This window comes from Pezoporus occidentalis, unplaced genomic scaffold, assembly GCF_034315485.1.
Source record: "Pezoporus occidentalis ecotype Australia unplaced genomic scaffold, CSIRO_AGI_Poc_V1 ctg146, whole genome shotgun sequence".
Lineage (NCBI taxonomy): Eukaryota > Metazoa > Chordata > Aves > Psittaciformes > Psittacidae > Pezoporus > Pezoporus occidentalis.
The window spans coordinates 838,591-861,126 of record NW_026913274.1 but is presented as its reverse complement, the minus strand read 5'-3'; the positions used below and the strand labels follow the sequence as shown (position 1 = coordinate 861,126).

Genomic DNA, 22,536 nt, shown 5'->3' with positions numbered 1-22,536 from the left:
AGTGGAATAAAAGCAAAAACACACTTACTGTACCTTACGGATGATCTTAAATTCATTTTCTCACTCTTCTGCAGACACAAACAGGAGAGTGGACTGAGTCCATCTCTGGTTCCTCTGTGTGGAGCAGAGAAATTCATTTCCTTTCTCCTCGTGTAAGTTTTTTCCCTTTGGTTATGAGCTCCTTCACATAAGAACTCCCTTTGCCTGTACCATGTTGTGTTTAGCCCAATGGGCAGATACTAATCAGTTTAACCATTATTTAAACGTTTGCTTCCCGAGGTTTTTGACATGCCATTTCCTTCCCTTTACCCTTCCTCTCTAGTGAATGACTTCTCTCTGTGATTGCCACCACAGCTCTTCCTAGTTTTTTGGGCTTCATTGGGCATCACAATAGCGTCTCCAAAGCAGGATGAGACCTTCGGCTGCTTATTGCCATGACAACAGAGGGAACAATTAGAGGGGGTCATTTCCTTATCTCTGTTTGCTAAAGAAAGGATGGTGTCACCAGCGAGGTCAGCCTCACTTGACGCCTTGTGGCTCCTGTCCCCATGTGCATCTTGGCTACCACCTCCTGGTGGGAAAATGTTTTTATATGAAGCATAAACCACTTCCTGGGGAGAACATTACTGCCTCACTGGACAGAGTCCAGTACCGGAGGAGGCTGCAGTTTATCAGCTCTGTCCTCACCACTCAAAGTGTCTGTGCCGTCAGGGGGATTGATGGAGTTGGGAAAGCCCCCAAAACCATATAACTTGACATTAAAGAGAGGTTGCAAAGCTCTTGCAACCAAGAGAACCTTTCAGGGAGACATGCAGAGAAAACTGCTCTGTCTCTTTGGTAGATGACTTTTATTGTGAAGCTGCACAAAACCATTACTGAAGAAAAGCACAAATTTGCTGGAGCTAGGAGTGGGGGAGAGGGGAAAGAACCAACAACAGTAAAAATAAGACACATGCTGCTCTGTTTTCTCTTCAGAGGCTTTTGGACAATCTCCTGAGCACTGTAGGCAGCTGCAGAGGTGTTATGAGGAGGAGACCGCTCACGGTAAACTGGACCCACCAGTAAATTAAGCCACAGTGATCACTGCAGTGGATAATACACCTGTGGTAGGACTACATGTCCCAGCATGATAAATTCACGTGGATATCCCTTCCAAGAGTCCTTATATTGCAAAGCAGTTTATTCAGTGAGGCTTAGGGCAGATGATAGCAAGGAGTAGAGACAGCTGGGATCGCATAGCAGCTAGCTAGTAAGCATCAGCATGTACTTTTTTCTGGCCTCTGAAACAGTAGGCAGAGCAGAGCATGAAACAGTTCTCACTGCAGATATGACCAGAGTGGTGTGGGCAGAGCTGTACTGGCAGACTAGGTTGTTGCTCAGTGAGCTCAGTACTGCTGTGGCAGGTTTGCTACCCGTGTAAGAGCTTGCAGCCTGCTCGGGCGTACCTACATGGAAGTTCTGCAATTATAGCAGATAGATCTTGCGGCTTTGTACAGCACCCTGCATCATTGGCAGCCTTGCATAGAAACACTCACTGTCAATAATGTTGTAGTGTAGCGGTGTAGGTGAGAAAAGGGGACTGAAGGGTTTCTTCTTTCTTCTTTATTTTATTTTTTTTTACCTGCTGCATAAATAGAAGCAAGGAAAATATAATGTAATATAAATAAAAACAAATGGCTCAGTCAACTCATCTTTAATGCTTTGCAGCGTGACATCTATTTTGTCTAATGGAATACGACTTTCATACACCAACTGGATATTTAACCTTGGCCAAAAGTTATGATGTACATTACAATACGCTTTTATTATGTTACACTGTATCGTTGTTGTTTTTTTAATCTATTGCTAAGCCCCTAACAGTATGTCTGTGTCGATGAAACCCATCTGTCAAAAGCACAGTAGGGACATTATTATGTAAATGTAGCTGGGTCTTCCTTTTGTGGAATTGGGGGCAGGAATTTAATATACTGTCCTTATATTCTAGCCAGAGGGGAAAAAATGTTTATGAAAAATCTTTTTAAGTAAGAAAAAAAAAGTACAGCTGAATTTGGCTTTTAAAAAGCCAGATCTTTCTCCTTGCCCTTCCCAGTAAGATCTTTTAGAGCTAATGATACAGTTTCTAATAAAAAATAAAATAAAATACATGAGAGACTTCTTTAAGTGCACCAGGAGACAGATAGGTCATTAATATTAGCACTGCTATCTTTTCTATATTACACTCATATTTCAATAATCTACATTTTGGGGTTATTCTTTTTTTTAACAGGTGTCATTTTGGATTATTTCTTTATAAGGGTTTGTTATAAAATATGCACAAAGGTATGTAGATTTCTGGGAGAGGCGTGGGTGAGGAGGAGATTATTTATTGCAGTTCTTAAACATCAGCCAGAATCTATCCATCTAAATTGTCTCGCTTTAGACGCATTCTGCCATTATTTGTGAAATTAAGCCATTCATCCCTGTGCAGGAAAGGGGCTAAAATTCAAATAGCCACTCTGTGAAATGAAGTATCTACACAGCTCTCCCCTGGGCAAGCTCCCAGCCTGAGGAGCAGGCACCAGGAGGTTTGTCCCAATGTGATGCATGAAATGAAGCGTGTGTAGCTCTCTAAATCCAGATTACCAGCTGATTTCCTCCCCTAAATTCCAAGGCACCATCTGCTGAAATCACGAAGGCCTCCACTATCAGGCTCTCTGAGATGGGAAAGTGTTGTCATCTCCATCTCTGCAGATGGGGTGCTGAGGAGCAGAACAGCTGAGGATGTGTTTGCCCAAAAAGATTAAGGTATATTCACAGCGTAAGAAAAGGCACGCACAAGCTGGCTACATTTCCTTAGCACAGGTAGTGGCAACAAGTGGCACTTGACAGCAGATTTAGCATGGACAACATTTATGGCCCACTCACAGTCTTGATCATTTTTTGGATCCTGAGTCTTTCTTCCTGTTTCAGTGAGGTTTAGTTAAAGCCACTCTGTTTGGGAATCCTTTCTAACTTCTTTTCAAGGGTAAATCATGAAAATGGTACGGTTTGGTTAAGAAACCATACTAAGGTACACAGATTTTATCATGGGCCAGTACATTTCCAAGAAATAGCCAGCCCCAAAAACGTCTGAGCATGTCCTGTAGGACTTACAAGGAATTTAGTTGTCTAATTCTAAATCTGCAACCAAAATAGCATGACTCCACAGCATCTTTCCTGTGCAAGCTGTTTCTTCTTTTGATGAGAAAGCTTTTAAAGTATGTGATGAAGAACTTTTTGTTTGGTGCGTTCACGTGGGCAGTGGGAAACACCATGTTTTCTTCATCCAGAGTGGACTCAAGCCTTCAGTTACTACTCAAAACAAAAACACCCTTATCCCCTGGCAAGGTCAGTGAAGGAACCATCTATCCTTGGTCCCACATGGGTCACTGCACAAAAAGGAAAGCAACAAAGAAAAATTTTGTTAGCACCTATTGCTATTTTTGGCAGAAAACTGAAAACATTTACCTTTGGAAACTCTTCTCTCAGTCCCAGAGATCTTGTGGCTCTTGGCAGGATCAAGTTTGCTAATCTAAAGTGTCATTGGATGCGTGTATGTATTCTTACACTTTGCCCAAAATGTCTAGGTCCCGGGGGTACTAAACAACTGAGCGTCTGTTTCACATCTAAGTCATGTTCAATGAACATCCTCAATGCATTTCTCAGATTCACATGCTAGAGAAAGATCTCTTTTATCCTGAAGTGCAGAAAAGAAAGTGTTCTCACAAGAATATAACTTTCCTATCCTCAGTCTTTTTGAAGTGATTTGAAGCAATGAATTTTCCTTCTGCGAAGCATTCAGTAGCATAAGGTAATTGGAGATAGGTGAGGTGCCTGGTGTTCATGGCGGAAAGATTCTGTACACCAGGGACTGAGAAAATAATTGAGAAAAATGGAAACTGTACATGGTAGGCCCTGTCCCTGTTTAATAATTTATTGTGTGGGCAGAGATTTTATCTTAATATTTGCCTATTATGGCATACAGAAAGGCAAAATACTTGTGTTGGTTACACTAAAGTCTCAGGTGGAACAGCCCTCAGGTGATTGACAACTTAGACCTTGTTTTTCCTGTGTTGACTGAGCTTTCTAGCCTGATTGTATTGATAGAGGACATAAAGGTTCTGGTTTAAGCTGATGAGCTCATAGAATCATAGGATGGTTTGGGTTGGAAGGGACCTTTAAAGGTCATCTTGACCAACAAGATACCAGGAAGGTATCAAATATATTTGATCAAAAATCTAATAGGTTTTTAAAGCCTTATCAGCCCTTGCTCTCTGCTAGGAGTTTCTGCTGCATGTCATACTTGCTGTAGGGGGAAGGTGGAACATGGTCTAAATTGGGATAAACATAACGACTGTCCTTAATTGGGCAACATATGGTGGAGGCCAACATAGTGACTTTTCCTTCCATAGCAGCCAGTAACACGCTCAGCTTATCTGTGCATCAGCAGACCTAATTTTCTTTAGCTGATTGAGCAGACTTAGAGCATCCTCCAGCTCCTACTGCTCTCAGCTGCCTGCTGAAGGAAGTGCACTGCATACAGGTCCCATTTGAGAAGGGTCAGCTCAGAAGGGAGCTGTCTCAGGGGAAGGGAAGATAACAAGTGTTGTTCCTGTTTCTCGTGCTTTCCACAGACAGCTGTTTCTGCAGGTATTTCTTAATTGAAAGTTTAACCAAATTTTCTTTTGACATCTAAGCCCTTATATGACATTAGTATCTCTAAAGACTAAAATCAAGATCTATAGATATCTCCAAGTCTAAAAATACTTATTCATTGTTAGTCCAAAAAGTTAAGTAACTATTAATACTCCTTCAGGGCCTGGTATTAAACCAAGCAGTAGAGATGCATTGTGTGAAGGAGGATGTGAAAGACATTGTAGCATGCCTCTCATGGGCATGGCACAAGGCAGAGAAGATAAAGTATACTATTTAGTACTGGGAAGACTCTGAACACTGGCTTGTGAACCTTTTAAAACTCCCTACTAATCGAATGGGACCCATTTGACAGGTGATAATGAAAGAAGTAGTGGAAATGGCAAGTTCCTTTTAGTAGTGCTGCAGCAGGTGAGAAAAAAATGGCTTACATGCTCTTTCTTGTGGGTTTGCTTTGCTCTTTTTTTTTTTTTTTTTTTTTTCTGCTAGTGTTTTACAACTATGCTTAAATAAAGCTCTGAAAAAGTTTTATTTAGATTGTTTCCTGGATGTTTCATGGGAGTCACAGGTTTCACAGGTTTTATGGGATACTTCATATGTTCATTCTCCTTCATTGGCTAAGTTGTCTGGTTAAACTACATTTCAAATTGCACCTTAGAGCTTCCACATGCTAAAAGAGGAGATGCTAAGGTAAAAAGCTCTCTGAACACATCTAACCATGGCAGACAGAGTCCAAGAGAAAGATCTGTGAGTTAAGATTTTTATATTTGTTGATATAATATTTGGGGTGGCAGGAGCTTTTTCCAGAGAATTATTCTTAGTGAATGAAAATTCAACGTTTTCTTCGGAAAGAAGACTCTTTTTGCAAAATATTGCATTGTAATGCTTTATTAATCAATAGCTTATGTTGTTGTTGTAATTATTATATTATTATTATTGTTGTTTCAGTTGTTGTCATTTAATAATAGGATTTTTTTAAATATACTACTAGTAATCATTTATATTTTTTTAAACCTTTGTCAGATAGTAACTTTACTGCCACTGCTGCACCTCGGGTAGGAAATAAAGTCTAAAGCTTTCTTTAGGGAAGCTATTAGGGATCTGTTGGCGAAAAGGGTTGCCCTGGTGCCCATCTGGACTTTTCAGTGGGTCATTTCTCCACCAAAGTACTTTTTACATAAGTGCCCCCCATCCACAGGTCATAGTGCAGTGCTGTCCTGAGGAACCCAGTGATGTCTCCCCAGTGGTGATGAGTGGGGAAGGGACGGTGGAGAGGTTTAATCTTAAATTCTCCTCCCTGGCAGTGATCAGCAAGAAGAGATGGCAAAGAAGCTTCATCCTGTGGTGTGTGAAGTTTTCTGGTCTGCAAAGGGTGCCTCAAGTATTTTCACATGGGAGAGAAAGGATCGTGCAGTCTCAGTCTGGGAAGAAGGGACAGCTGCTCTGGTTTGGCAGCTGAGACGTGACAGATTGAGAGGCGGATCTGTCCATGGGGGAAGGGGTGCTTCTCCAGTGATCCTGCCTTTTGGGCCTTTGAAGGTTTTTCCATACCCAAGTGAGCTACAGCAGCCAGCCACCACTGAGTGTCCCGGCAGCTCCCTGTCAGGAACAGATCTTCATGAAAACATCCGCACATCTTTTTAAGCACTTCTGAGGCACGTAGGCCATAAGGAGGTGGTACAGGGACAGTACTAGAAGCAGAGACCAGCTTCTGTAAGGTCAGCTGTGCTCCATGATTGGCAGGGCAGTAGTTTCTGATCAATAACTGCAAGGGGTTATTGATTCAGCTGCCAATCTGAACTCTTAATTACTGTTATTAAATGTCAGAAACTTTTAGAGTTTAAGTCATATGACTGTAATCTCCTATTCCAGAAGCTCTGTGGTGGCAGGTTCTCATCAGGCTCTGTGTGGCAAGGGTCTGCTCTGGGCTCAGCTGCTGTACACAGGGAATGATGTGGCTGGCTTTGGTCTGTCAGCTCTGGGTTTGCTTGGTGGGAGGGAGATTGCAATCTGGCTCATTGCAGATTTCTCCTGCATGTCACTCATAACTCAGAAAGGAAAAAAAAAATAGATCCCTTTTCTCCCACTAGCAGAAGCTGGAGTTCTTTATCCAGTGAATACTTGCTTTAAGCAGCCCAGAAGACTGCTGAAGTTAGGAACTGAATCTTTCCTTGGTAGCCCTAACATAAATATATACATGTATAAACAGAGACACCCAGCAGGTGACCATTTCAATGGATAGACATTATTTTTATATATGTATTATGAACATTCCTGCAGAAAGTATGTGACTATCATATTTTAGGTGGTAAAGTACATGTGTGTTTGCATGAGTTAAACGCATGAGTGCTTTGCAGACACTGCTATAGTGTAAATTAAGTTGTATTTCTGATGCTTTGTAAAGGTAAAGAATCTCTTTCTTGTTCATAAAAATTCCTAGGTCCAGTACTGTGAAAAACACTGAACATTCATCCTCATTTTCCATTCTCTATATTGCTCATGTTTTTTACAGAATCATAGAATCGTTTAGGTTGGAAAAGAGTTTAAAGATCGTTGAGTCAAACCATTAACTTAGCACTGCCAAGTCCACTGTGCCACTAAGTACCACATCTACACATCTTTTAGATACCTCCAGGGATGATCACTCAACCACTTCCCTGGACAACCTGTTCCCAAGAAACAGTTTCTTTACAAAGCCTTTAGTAAGGGACTTACTGAAAATCCAGGTGTGCTTTTATCCATATGCTTGCTGACTCTTTAAAAACACTCTAATAAATTTTGTCAGGGATAGCTACTTCCTATAAAGCTTGTGTTGCTTTTTTCATGTTACATTATATCCATCTAGTTGTCTGCCAGTTCTGTTCTTGATTACAGTTCCTTCCAATTTGCATGATGTCGTGTCGCACATGGTGGTTTGCAGATCCCCATTTCTCAAACTGAGAAGAAATCCCTGATAAAAACTGTTCCTGTTTAGCAAGAACTAATAATCAAACTAAAGATGGCCATGAAGTACCCTTGATTGTTAATAATACTATGAGGTTAGAAGGAGCTATTTTAGTTTATTGAGTGCCATTTCATTTTATTTTAAAACTTACAGGCTCTTTATGACATGACAAAGAAGCCAGTTTAAGAGACTAAATGAAGGGAATCAACACTGATTCACATGTCATAATTAAAAGCAAAATAAAGAATATATGAATGAGTCTTTCTATGATCATTTTATTCTCAGAAAAGGGGACCTAAATTAAAAGCAATACAGCACACAAACAGTGATTACTTTAGTCTCCTGCATATTTCTCTTTAAGGTAGAGAATATGTTTCAAGGTGTAATATCACCTTGAAAGATATTATACCTTTGAAAATATTACACATTAATATCTTTGAAAGATATTACACCTTGGAAAGTCAGCTAACTCTCGTGGGAACCAAGTACTCTATTATCAAAATTAGTAGCAGGCAAGTAATACTGTATCACAGGTAATTAAAATAATTTTGTAGATGGGCAAAATTCATTAAAGGGCTGGTGAATCCTATTTGGTATATCATGGAGAACCTAAGCAATTTATAAGTGGGAAAATGTGACTAATCTTAAATAAACCCTGTGAAACCAAAGAAAGCCTTTAAGTCAGTTAATCAAAAGAAGCCAGTCAAGTAGTTGTCTTGAGACAGGCAAATCAATGAATATCAAGAACCTTAAATCTGTATTAAATCCCATTACTTATCTTTGTTTACCAAATTTTAGCTTCATCTTTCTCTCCAGGAATATATATTATAAAAAGCTGGCATTCAAGAATTGAAACCCTCAGCTGTTTACATGACAATTGCATTTCAGCATCCTGGTAACATTATTCAAAGAGAATTTTAATTAAGCTCTGTAGCAAAGCTTCCCAACTGCACATAACTTCTTCTAATGTCATGTGAGTGATGTCACGACATGGTAGGAATAATGCTGAGTTGGATACTGTTGTTTCATGTTGAGTTGTAGTGCCTGTTATTCTCAGTCCTTCTTAGGCCTCTGGTTATTACAAACTCCCCGAAGTGAACTGGAAAAGCTGTTGGCCATACTATAAAGCTGAGGAGGAGGGCTGCCTCTTTAATTCAGATGATTTTATAACCTTTTTACTTTAGTCAAGTTAAAACTTGCACCTCTTTCAGGCTTGGTTGGATTCAAAATTAGCTTTTCTCAACCACTCCTTAACACCTTCATGGCCTTAGAAATGTAGCTCAGGACTATGCAGTCAATTTAGTGCATGTGTAGTGTGCTTCTAACTGGCTTTTGTATCTATGTATTCTTGGCAAGGATGACTCAGAGTTCCTTTCAAAGAAAGGTTTTAACTTTTTGCATTTATTTGGGCCATTTATTTTCACAAGGTTTAATGCGATACGAAATTCTTCTTCTAGTAAATAGTAATGAACTTCCTTTTTGTGAAAGAGCAAGGAACTGTCTTCCACTTCTCAGAAAACTCTTTTTACAAGTTGGGTTTTAAGAGGGCTTTCCAAATTGAATGACCAGGGAAAGAAGCCCCAGACGTTGCTGTTTTCCTTTGTAATCTCTGGGTACAAGCTTTAGATTCCTTTTTTCTTTTTTTCTTTTCTTTTTTTCCAGTTAGTAAGAATGGTTATAGCTATAACGTAAGTTGCAAGCAAGAATGTTTCAGCTATTCAGCTTTCCTGTTTATTTGATTAGAACATGTGAAGATTTGGTTAAAAAACACTAAGCCTAAATGAATAAGCAGCACCAGAAAGGAATGCTGAATTTTATTCAGTAGTGCAATTTTACAACACACTTCTAACCTGCCCCAACAATAAGCATAACAAGCTCTTAGCCTAATCTTCAGCATAGACATATCTTAATTAGTATATCCACTGTTAAACAACAAATACATGGTCTTACTGAAGTCATCATTTGATACTGTAACCACTATATGAAGACCAGTGATGAATGGTGTCCCTCAGGGGTCAGTGTCAGGACCGATCCTGTTCAGCATCTTTGCTGGTGACATGGACAGTGAGATTGAGTGTGCAAGTTTGTCGATGACACCAAGCTGTGTGGTGTGGTCAACACGTTGGAGGGAGGGGTTGACATACAGAGACCTTGACACACTTGAGAGTTAGCCAACACAAATGTGAAGCTCAACCAAGCCTGGTGCATGGTTCTACAACTGGGTCGGAGCAATCTCAGGCACAGCTACAGGTTGAGTAGAGAAGACATTCAGAGCAGCCCTGTGGAGAAGTACTTGGGGTTGTTGGTCGATGAGAAACTTAACATGAGCCAGCTTCAGTGTGCACTGGCAGCCCAGGAACCAACTGTATCCTGGGCTGCATCAAAAGGAGTGTGATCAATCAAAGGAGGTGATTCTCCCTCTCTCTTCTTGCGAGACCTCACATGGAGTACTGCATACATTCTGGTGTCCCCAACATGAGAAGGACATGGTGGTGTTGGAGCCAAGTCCAGAGGAAGGCCACAAGGAGATAAGGGGTCTGGAGCACCTCTCATATGAAGACAAGGTGAGAAAGTTGGGGTGTTCAGTCTGGAGAAAAGAAGGTGAGTAGAGACCTCAGAGCAGCTTCCGTTATCTGAAGGGGGCTTACAAGGATGCCAGAAAGCACTTTTTATCAGGTGATTGTACAGGTGTCATGGATTCGCACTTAACCAAGGGAGATTTAAGTTGGATATAAGTAAGAAATTCTTTATTGTGCAGGTGATGAGGCACTGGAACAGGTTGCCTAAGGAAGCTGTGAATGCTCCATCCTTGGAAATGTTCAAGGCCAGTTTGGACAGCACCTTGAGCAACCTGATCTGGAGGGAAATGTCCCCACCCATGGCAGGGTAGTGGGAATTAGATGAACTTAAAGTCCTTTACAACCCAAATCAATTTGATGGTTATTATGATTCTATATGATGGTATATAGTGTTATATTTCAAAGGTTTTCTGTTAAAAAATAGTCAAACTCTACAGCTACAGTTCATTTTTGTCTGTAAAGCACTCAGAAAGAACCCTATGAAGATACCGACCTTTTGGTTTTGACCTGCTGAGAGATACATCTCACTTGTCTCCAGCTGTGTAAATTTTGCACCTCATTCAAATTGGTCAGTTAAGATGTCCTCTTTGTCAGAGAAGTAGTTGCAGAAGATTGTGCTTTGGTTGACTTCTTTTATGTGCCAGACATCATAAATGACAATCGTAAGGGATGAAAGCATCATTATTCTTCTACTCACTAAAGTGGGACCCTATGAGGTTGTTTAGTTCAGGTTTGGTTCAGTTTCTAATAGGTGGTAAAATTAATCCCATTTTTATTTTATATTGATTGCATCAGTTTCTGCTACATATAAGGATCATACAATGTACAAACTAAAATGTAATATGTACAGGTAGATATCTCAGAAGAATGTTACTATTTCAAGGTTATCAGGAGATTAAAACAAAAAACCTCTATAAGATTGAAGAAAATATGAGTAGTACAAAAGTAATCACCTTTTCTAGAGCCTTTTTGAGTCATAAACATATGTTTCTTCGAGTTCAAAAACTGAGAGCAGTTTTAAAAGAAAACACATTCAATAAGAAATCATCAGGAAGTTTTGATTTGATTTCAACAAGAAGCTTTTTTAGAGTGTAGAATGAGAGCTGTTTATGATATATTCTGTTAACATACCCCTACATTATTTTTTGCTCTTCACATTTTTGAAAGTCAGGATTCTTTCTAAAGCATATTTTATAAAATCTGTTTTTGTGAGATTATGATAACGTCTATACCAGCTGGAAGTCTAGTACAAGGAGTCTTGTTCTTTGTAGAGACATTCATGTTAGTTGCTTGGTTCTTGACCAAATGGTTCTTAGCTTTACAACTGCATTGCATTTACAACTTTCCAATTACAGGCTTTTATAGAATACACTATACAAAGCACAAAATGTAATACTTGTATAATTTCTAGTTTAAGCTCTAGTTTAAATCTACTAAAGAGATGTTAATGATTTTCTTATTGAAAGTGTTTTCTTCCGTAAGTGCTATAAAATATTCAATGTTTATAAATACATTGCCAAGTATAGTTGAAGACAGTGAAAGCTAAAACATGTTTTAATTCTAAAAGCTGATTTTTACACTTAATATAATGCTGGAAGTTCTATAGATTGTGGTATTATCTGCTTTAACATGTACAACCAATTCTTGAATGAAAATAATAAGACCAGTGTGGACTATTTTTAATTAGCTTGAATATTTGTATAGCTTGAATATTTTAGTAAAATAAGCAACCAGATACTTTTAAACCAATTTTAAACATAAGAGATATAAACCAATTACAAAGCTATCTTAAAATTTCCCACCGAACTACTAACCACCCAGAGTAAATTCGGTTAAGAATATGCTTGATTGCTGTTTATAGATATTCAAGGATCAGCAGTGATTGCACTCCCCCTCTAGAATTCTGCTGTAGGCTTGTGTATCTCAATGTCCTTTGGTACCGCTTTCAAATTCATTAGTAAAGCTGGGAAAACTAAACCACAAAGAGAAATGGTATACTAAATGGAAACCAGAGGCCAACCCAAAAATTTCCTCAAGACTACCCCCATGTCTTGATGACAAAAATGTATTAAACTGTTTGCACGAGGTCATGAAAGAAATCCATGGCAGATATAGACATTACAGTACAGGTCTGTAGAAGCATAGAAGTAGCATTTTAACAACGTGGGTATTGGTTTCCTCAGTGCTAGGTAAGGAAATGGAAAGAAAAACCTTTAGGGTGGTGCAACAGCAATAAACTGTGTCTCAGAGTGTGAAATTTAGATATTTTACTTATTTAAATATCTATTAAAAGGCAAGAAAAAGTTATGTTTTATGCTTACTGACAGTTCAAAATTTTCATGCACTCCTCCTCTTGGAGGGAATTAAACATATACTAAAACTAACAGAGTACCTTGGAGCTCTAAAGGGATTATTTTGCTTCTGGAAGTAAGCAAGGAATCATGGCAGCTACTGGGAGGAAGAATACTAAAACTTTCTGCTTCTTTGTTTTTTTTCTTGTCTGTTTGTTTTTAAAAAAATACTGTTGTTTAAAACAAAGCAAAACAAATTTTCTGATGTTTTTAGTGTCTGCCTCAAGAGTCACCAGTGCGTATGGAAACTTAAACAGATATGCCACCAATAATGATATTCCTAGAAATACCTTTTCCTCTTGTATATATGTACCTGATATTATCTGAAGCATCCGAAAATGTGTTTGTGTACAGCAGCACCATAATAGGATTTTGTGAATTGTTCTTATCTAAGTGTTATATATGCATCCAGAGGGAAAACTTTACTTTAAACAGGTACATTATCAGAAAATAGCAATCTGGGGCATAAACATTCCAAATGTGCGCCTTTTTTATGATGTCAAACAGAGCAAACAATACACATATTTTCCCATTATTTTATGCTTGATTTTTTTTCATTATTATCGTTACGTTAAGCTACCTGAGTTGGATTTGTAAATGGGCTGTGACTGTTACATTATGGCATCTGCTTATCCAAACAAGTCCCTCCTGATAGTGGTTCCCAGCACTGCAGGCCAGGCAATGGCAGTGGGAGATGAAAGAAAAGGTACATTTCTGCCAGCGGCCACAGGTTTCACCTCTGACTGATTTACATGAATGTAATAAGCAATTCAGCACAGAAAAGTTTTTCAAAAAGCTATTTCCAATGGGAGAGCATGAATATAACCACCCAAACTGTCCAAGATTAAGATCAGAGAGAATACTGAAGACTCAAAAAAACGTTTTCTTCTGTTAAAATTCTCGGTCTTGTAAGAGCAATGAATTGGAAAAGAGGAGAAACAATCAGCAACATGAGTAGGCAAAGGTGACATTCTTCATATTATGTTCAGGAAACTATGTTCAGGAAACATTTTGTGTTTTTTCTCTCTATTTTCAGCACTTATCCGCATCTTACGGGTATATTTTCAGCTTTAGAAATGAAGCAATCAAGGCAAGCTGAGCAAGTTTTCATTACAAGAAAGTTTGCAGGACTGCAGTTGCAAAGAATAGAAAAATGTATTTTAGAGAATTTATGGATAAGCAATTACCATTTTCTTGGTGACAATGTCTGTGTTTATCTGTTTTCCTTTTGATCTTCTCTTATAGGCAGACTGGTCAACAGCATACCTAAAAAAAAGACCCTTTAAAAAAAGTGATTTGCAATAAGCAGATTCTGGAATCTGCTTGATCCAGAGGATAACACCAAAGATATACAGAGATATGTGGATGGTCAAAAATAGGAAGACTACCCTCAAGATCATGATAAACAATGTTTTTCATTTAACACTCTTTCTACAAAAAACATAGGCTTGGCTTGAACCACAGCTGGCAGATCCCCACTGTGGCATTTATTTTCATTAATAGTAAGGGCAAATTCTCCACTTTTCAAACTGTGGGTAAGTTGAACCTTTCTGCAGTCCCAAGGGTTTTGAAACGAGGAGTAAATTCAATGTAAGAAATAAAATATAGATAGGATTCTTCATGTTTGAGAAAGCGTCTTTTTTTCAGCTAAATGAAGCAAGGAACACAACAGAGTAAGTAGAGACTGTATCAGAGATTCAAAAAGTACCTATTTCAGTACATGATAAGAGTGTGTATAGTCATATACTCTTTACACTCATGAAAATTAACAAGTATTACTGTAAAATTCTGCGGTGCAGACTGCTCTGAATTTGCAGAAAAACAAACAGCATAAAAATGTGCTACCTGGATTGAATTCTTTTCCTCAACCAAAGAATACTTCTGTATATAATTAGCACTAGGTTAAATGCACAGGTATTTGCAGTGTTGTGCTGCCTGGGAAATGACTTTGGGGGGTTTTATAATAGCTTGATGTTCAACAGTGTTAAGCTACTTTCACTTGTGTTGATGTTCATTATGACAGTCCAAATCCTCTAAAAATCAGTCCTCAGCTGCAGTAAGAGCAGTGAAAATATAAGCAACAGTTTATATGCAGAAACTAAGTATTGATAAAGCTATCACAGTAATTTAAAGTCTAGCTGATAAAGCTACCTTTTTTTTATATCTTTTAATTTTGTTGGAGTTTCTAATTTGTTTCTTTAGTTTTTCTTCTGAAATACTGTAAAGATAATCAATTCATTAAGGCAACCTTTAATTACTTGTCCAACTCACTGTACAACCTCAGTTGCAGCTGGTGTTTCCTTCAGAGTACACTTGGCACGGCAAGTTCCTGGTAAACACCTCTCTCTATCACAGCAGTTCCCATGCTAGGAATCATTACCTGGGAGAAGATGCTTAATACTCATCCTCTCCTTCTGCAGTGAAACATTTGGGAAACACCATGAAGCAGGTGCACATGGACCATTAAGCACCAGTTTGCTACCTTCGCACAGTAACAATGAGCACTATGGAAACAGAAGGGTAGTTGGAGCCTGATTCTTTAAGCCCCCATGAATGTTCAGTCCTGAGGATGAGGAAAAACATGAAGTTAATTTATTACTTCTCATTGCTTGCTTTTCCTGAAGGGGAACTTTTACTCCCACATACTGGTTGCAGGTACCTACCACTTCTGCCTATCCAAAAGAGGAGTTAAAAATTACCATGTGGTGCTATCCAGAAATGACATCCTTTGCATCTGATGAGACGGACTGCAGTTGAATAGCGCTCGAAGCAGGATAATAACTGACATGAATCATTAGCTCTGGAGAGTAGAACCACCTTGAGAACTTCCACTGCATGTTAATAAGTCCTCTGGAGTCAGTAAGGTAGTTTGGCTACCACAGGTTTTGATTCCATGACCCACATTCATGGCATGGTAGCATTGATGCTTCTGTCCATTGACTTCAGTAACGTTACTTTCCCAAGTAATTGTTATCCAAGCTGGATAAAATCTGCAGAATGTGATCAGTGGTTTGTGAAGCTACTAAGTGTTTTGCAGTAGAGTTTTAATATAGCTGAGACAAATGATGTAACAAAGATATTTGTTTTTTTTTTAAAAGTGTTACTGTAAATAGCTAGGGTTCCATTTAATGTATTACAAAGTTACGTAACATGGAAACCAACCTGATAACAGACAAGTTTTCAGATCCATTAAGTACATTTGAATATTTCATCCTGAATACTCATCTCTATTACAGAATTTTATGTGAGAGTACAAATGCACAGGATTTTAAAAAAACCCACACTGAATAAAAAAACAGTAATGAAACAGAAGCTTACTAAGTTTCTTCTTTGACTACTCTTTCTTTTTCCTTTTAATCTTTATTTGACACTTTATTAAAAGTCCAGAGCTCAGAATTTCAAGCCCTGGCTAATCACCACTTAATCACTTGGCATACGTTAAATACACATCTCTGCTGCATTGGTTTTCCCCCTGTAACACTCTCCTGATTAAGCATCAGGCATTACTGTTCATTAACATTGGCTACATCGGTTCTTTGAGAGCTGTCCCAATAAGACATCTATCTTCACTTTAACATATCTTAGTTAAGTGCAGAAGAGTCCATAACAAAACCTGCTTCAGAAGGAAACCATAGTAAACTTATCTGGGAGACAATGATTACACCACAGTCCTGATACTGAAAAAAGTCACTGTTCTATTTCTTTCATGAATGAGAACACTTTTTTTCTAAGCCCCCAGATCCTTTGCTGTAAATCAGTGTCTGGTTTACTTGCCATCTCTTCTGCTGCTCTTCCTTTCTTCAATTATGCCTCTAATTTAGATGTGGTCAATCTAAGTTCTAAAATAATGACAATTTTAGTTAATCAAAAAAAAACAAAAAAACAAACCAAAAACAAGGAAACATGGGTCACCCTTGTGACAGAAGTCACCATAAACTGTTTTGTGAGCTCCAGACCAAGCATAAAGGAACAGACTCTGGGTAACTCAGTGTCTAAGCTTGGTCACCTCATCATTATGTGACTAAAAGCCTAAATTTAAGGAGCTGCTTTTTACCGTGATTTATCTAGTGAATGAGCTGAAAAAAATGGGAAGCTGTGTGACACTGTTGTTTCAAAACTGCACAATTACATCTTGGAGTAACTGTACTGAGGTATGTATTTGGTGCTGACCACAATTAGTAGATGGATGTAAAGAATTATGTTTTCCCACAGTACTGCAGAAGAAGTGCTGGAAGCAGTTTCCTTTCCACCTAACTTTTATTGCCTTGTCTACATGGCACTTCCTCCTCCTGTGAATTACAGAATTAATCACAGCAGTGATATGCAGGCAGAGATGTATGAAATCTTTGAGCCAAGATGGATGCTTGACATAATGAGTCGCACAGCGACACCATGGAACCCATCAACTGTGATCATCGCCTGGGCGCTGAGAGCAGCCTGAGAGTTTGGGATATTTTCTGTAAACACACACATCTTTATTTTTCCATGTGTTTTGCAAACCCGTATGGTGGAAGGCTTTTCTCACTTTTAGCCTGCAGACTTTTATTGAGTGTGGAAGTGAGTTTATAAATAGGCCTTCTCTTTTTTCTTTTAATGCCATTTAGATCTCATTTTAGCAAGTTTATACATAAGCTACATTTGTTCATTTTATTGGCTCAAGAGGACAGCTGTCTTTCAAGTGTTCTTGTTTACATGATCTTCTATAGTAAGCAATGCTTAGAGACCTTCTGTGGGTTATCAGTAGCTGTATATAAATAACGACATATTGGAGGAAATCTGTGATATTATTTCATGTGCATTTTCTTTCCCTGCACTGAAGTTCTCTTGTAGGCAGTGGTCCAGAACAAGATCCATTCACCTCTAAAATATGTCCCAAGTTCTCTTTGGAATCCCTGGCAGACAGTGCCCTAGGTTTGCACAGATCATATGCTGGCTATCTGTAGAGGACTGCATTTCAGCCATAATGAATTAAGTGATTTCTTTCTTCAAAAAACAGGAGACATTTGAGAGAAAAGCTACAAAACACAGTGCCAAAGAGGGAGGTCTGTGCTGTCAAGAGGTGTCAAACTGACAGAGCTGGAGACCTAAACCTTCTGTTCCCCAACAGGGAAAAACAGATTTCAAACCACGTCAAACACTAGAAGTACTGGCAGTGGAAGCAATCATGTATGTTAGCCACGATATAGAGGCACCAGAAGTAGAGAATGAGAAATTTTAACTGCCATCCCAGTTCCAGCTTTAACTTTAGAGGTCTGGAATTTAGTTCCCCCAAACCTTTTCCAAGACAACACCATTTATTTCCGTAACACTCCCTGACACTCATCCCCAGTGCTCATTGAAATACAAGATTTTGATTCCAAAGCAGTTGAAGATTCACTTTTCCATTGTCCAAGCATCCCCCAGTTATACAAGTGAAGGAAAGCTTTCAGCACATGTTTAATTCCACCTTTTATAAGTAGCTCCAATACTTACGGGCACAGTCCAAGTTAGAGCATATGTTTAACCAATGTCCTGATTCAGTTGTTGCTGGGGGGGGGGGGGGGGTAGGTTCAATATAAAAACAAAAAAGAAATCCTGATTGTAATCCTGACTTTGGGCCAGGATTTTAATGCAATATTTATAAGTAAGGACATTGTGGGATTTAATTATTTAAGAAAGTAACTGGTTGTAGAAATTTCACAGAGATCGTTGGACTTGTATAAGAGATAAACTTGGCCCACTTTTGTGTGACTAATATATATAGGACAGAAAGAGAGAACAGTGAAGGAAAAGCCATTTTCTTTCATAACAGAAGCATACAATATTAAGGAAACTGAAAACAGCATTTCTAAAATTGTTTCCATTTCAGTGTCCTTCTGCCAATGGAGAATCAATATGCCAGAAGAGCATAGCCTTAAATGTTAATATTACAGAATAAAATTAATTTTTGATGGATTGATGGACACATTTTCTTAAGACCAAGAAATAATGAATACAACCATTTTTTTCTGATAGTCGGACTTTCTCCTCTGTCTGCACAGAAGATGTAGAGAATAATAGGATACCACTTGCCTGTGTATAGAAACATCCATTATTGGGCACCAAGAGGTTTCACTTGGATGCATGTCCTCACCCCATATATTCATTTGTAAAAGCAAGAGGAAATCAGAATACAGGAAAATGCTGTTGTTTGCTTTGCTGCAGGCTCAGAAACTCAGTCAATCAAGAAAAGGTTGGCTGATGTGATGTTGGCTAATAATTCACAGAGGATTTTACTCTGCCCTAACTACAGAGTCCCTTAGCATGCTAAGCTTAAAAGCAAATCCATGTACACCCTAATTTCAACACGCAATTTTACATCATGTCACACTTGCTTTTGTTTCTGAGTCAGCAATAACTAGCAAGTGCTTCCATAGTAATTCTAATCCTGTATATGGACTCAGTTTGAAAAATAATAATTTAGTTACAGTTATGACATTCAGTGATTCCTTACAGGGAGCCAGGATGGGACATTTTTCTGGGACATCTCTAAATTCCTATTGCTCTAACAGATACTTCCAAGATCACGAGGTAAGTATTTAAGGTGAATTTCAAATTGAGTGTGCTTCCTTGCCAGATACCTTTGTATTCACTTTTATACTTACAGAGGGGAATTCTGATTCCACAGATTCCCCGTCTTCCATCTTGTCTCTTTTCTACTTATCAATGAATTCAAATCCCAGTATCCTTTAGAGGGAGAAAACACCACAGGACCCCAGTAAAAAGTTTGCCTTGAGGTTGTTTTCATGTTTGAAATGTTTGTACAGGGGGTCTTGGCTATGTGGAAAAACAATTCTGCTCTATTTTGGATAAACCAAATAGGCGAAAGACGTGACATTACTACACTTGATCATATGCAGTTTTACTCTGTCATGACACAATTTATGCAGAATTTAGAGAAAAGATTGACCTTTCATTGGATGTCATGCTGTTACAACATACAGTGCAGACCTTTGAATGAAGAATAAGGAAGAGCATTGTCAGTCTGGATGAGTTAAAAAATATAAAGGCTCTGTCTCAACATCCTCCAGTATATTTAGTTCCATACAGCCACTCTGACAAAGCCAAAATTAGTGAAAGATTAAAAATGGAAGAAAAAAACCTTCTAAATCAAAGGTGAAAATTAGTGTAAGATTTGTTAGGTATCAGAACTGTACAAAAATCCAGAACAACTTTGCCATCCCCTGAGATTCTTGGCAGCTTATCTAATGTCTCCTAGGATTCATGCTTGTAAGTGCAGAATAGAATATTGTAGTCATTGATTGTATTTTATTATTATATTCTGAGCGCTGGCTGAGGACCACGTTAGTACAGCAGACGTTGAAACCTGTCTTACCCAAAACATATAATTGCCTAGGATGGGGTTAAAGGTGCTACAACAAAACTTTTTGTGCTATGTTACTGTTGAAAAGCCTCAGGCCTTTGGCAAGCTCCAGTGCACTGGAGCACAGAGAAGTGCACAGAGAAGGAACTTACCCCTAAGCCCCAAAGAGCTTACAACCTAAAGCTTCCCTAAGGAGCCTACAAGCTAAAACCTAATGCTACAGTATTACATGTTGATTCACAATAATATCAGCATTTGCACATCGTAATATGACTTAGGGATATGTTATTGATTTTCTTCTCTAAACATCTAAGTGATCAACATTTCTACTAACTTTCTTCCACCTTCCATATGTTGCATGGCAAGTCATTGTGCCTCTACAGAACTGATCCTTTCTAATTTCTTTTTTAGGTTATTGTAGACCCCAGACTGTGCCAGGTGCTTTCCAAAGAACAAAGCTTAGGAAATAGCTTTGAGATCTCTATAGAAGCTCATTATCATTATGGGTTTTTTTCATCCTTCTTTATATGGAACTGTCTTTCAACTAGTGTAAATCAGCAGTTAGCAACTTACGCCAAATACTGGTCCTTTGTTAAACTTTTTCAAGCTCTCTTTTGTCAATGTTTTTAGTGGAGGGTGATAGAGGTTCTTTGGTTAGTTTGTTTGGTTGTTTTTTGCTCAAGAAGAAACAGGTATCTTTGCAGCTAAGAATAGAGTGTAACACACTTCTGGTCAAAATCTTCTGAAACATATTCATTCTTATTTATTTTTTCTGTAAAACCATAAAGATCCCAAATGCTTTCTAAGAATCATAGCTGACATACACCTCAAAAAGGCAGATGAGATTTAGCAGGATGTATTTGTAGGTCTTTCTATCTATTTTGACTTTGAAGTTCAGAAACTCAAACCAAAATGTCTCCTACTCTCTATAACTTCCTCCCTTTGGGTCCTTTGTTGCCAGATCTTTAAGCTAAATGGCTATTAATGCTAATGAAAAAATTATTTTCACTTTTTGTCTTAGACCAAATACTTTATTGTTAGCAGTTGCTTATTTACCGTGCAGCTCATAATCCATAGGGCCATCATATGCACCTAATAGGCCCATCATATGCTAAAATGCATGTCACCATCAATGTGGAGTTTCTTACAACCTTGAAAACTAATTCAAAAGTAAACAATTACCCTTTTCTTTCTTACCTACAAACACACAGACACAGAGAACATCTTAATGAAAAAATTTTTTCAACTAAATACATTCCACTGCTAGCCAGTTCATGTGGACGGGGTAAAGCAGTAGTTTCTACTTCAGAAATCCTAAGGTCAAATATATCTATACATACACGTATTTATTTATTTACTTATTACTTGTTTTCTAAGAAACTTTCATGAACACTTATTACTTAAGATGGAAAATTGTAATCATATTTAAAGAAAAGTGCTAGAAAACATTTCATCGAGCTTCTGCAGCCAAGATTTATTCTATGGCCTTTAATAAATCAATTCTTGATGTCTCAGTTTCCCCATTTGTGAGATTTTTGATAATAATGACCCTCGATAAAACTTTGGTAGCTCAGAACAGGATGGTAAACACAATGGCCCAGTCCTGACCACTTTTACTTCAGGAGGCGGCACATACTCCTGAAAGTAATTTTGTCAACCTCAGTAGAATTACTCAGCTGAGAAGTTTACATTATCAAGGGTGACTTGGTCAATATCTGTAAAGTTTTTCAATTCTTGAGGTTTAAGGTGCCATTTAAGTGAAAATTGTTTTTTTTTATGAAGGTCTCATTTTAGCCTACACTGCTTCTTGCCAACCCAAATAATTAAGAACTCTATGAGGATGAAACAGCCACAAAAGTTTGATGCCACTTGGCTGTGGAGGTGGGGTGGGGAATGCCTAGTTGTATAAGCATCATTTTTGCCAGCACAGGTTTACATCTTCAGGTAAAGACTCAAGTTGATGACATTCTCAGTTGAGGTAGGCTGAGAAACTCCATTCAATATCTAGCTCCTATACAGTCATACTCTTGCAATATGACTCAATCTTTTCTGTAGTGGCATGCAGTAATGTTACAAGGGCTATGGCAATGTCCCAGACAAAGAATGCACTCTACATTAATTCTGTTCTTAAAACAGCATTGTGGTCTGAGAAAAATTCTTACCATCTCCTGCTTGTTCTCAGGACTTGAAAAAATCTCCATTTTCATACTTAGAGCACAAGATATTTTTCATTAGCATCTGAACAATCACACACTTCAGATGTCTGGACACACATTTTTGTTTCAATAAATGCATGTTCAACTGTTTCATTAAAATGCACCGCAAAGGAATTTTGATGTAGGTCCACAGCTTCAGGACACCTCCTATGGATGGTTTTATAGGTTATCCAGAGAAAACTCTTGACTTACTGGTGGCACAAATCTACTTTTCTCTGTTTTGACACAGATGTTGAATGCTACATTAGGTGCAATGCAGTGAGGATTCAAGCTATGAGACTCTCAAGTATTTTGCTTTGATAAGCCCCCAGTGCTTAGTGTGTTTATAAAATTATCTAGAAGTTCCCTAATTACTATTTTATAGTACTTGATCCATTATTTTAGAGCAGTTTTCAGCTGGGCCTAGGAAGTGATAACTACCATGATCATTCAT

The 22,536-nt window shown here is 38.3% G+C and overlaps 1 long non-coding RNA gene across 1 annotated transcript; it reads right to left on the bottom strand.

Moving 5' to 3' along the window:
• Positions 1-1,159: 1,159 nt before the first annotated feature.
• On the bottom strand, positions 1,160-3,012 carry LOC134159423 (uncharacterized). Its single transcript, XR_009963145.1, has 2 exons — positions 1,450-3,012; positions 1,160-1,280 (listed from the first exon to the last, which is right to left on the bottom strand). It is a non-coding gene; the product is annotated as an uncharacterized LOC134159423 (long non-coding RNA).
• Between the last annotated feature and the right edge of the window lie 19,524 nt (positions 3,013-22,536).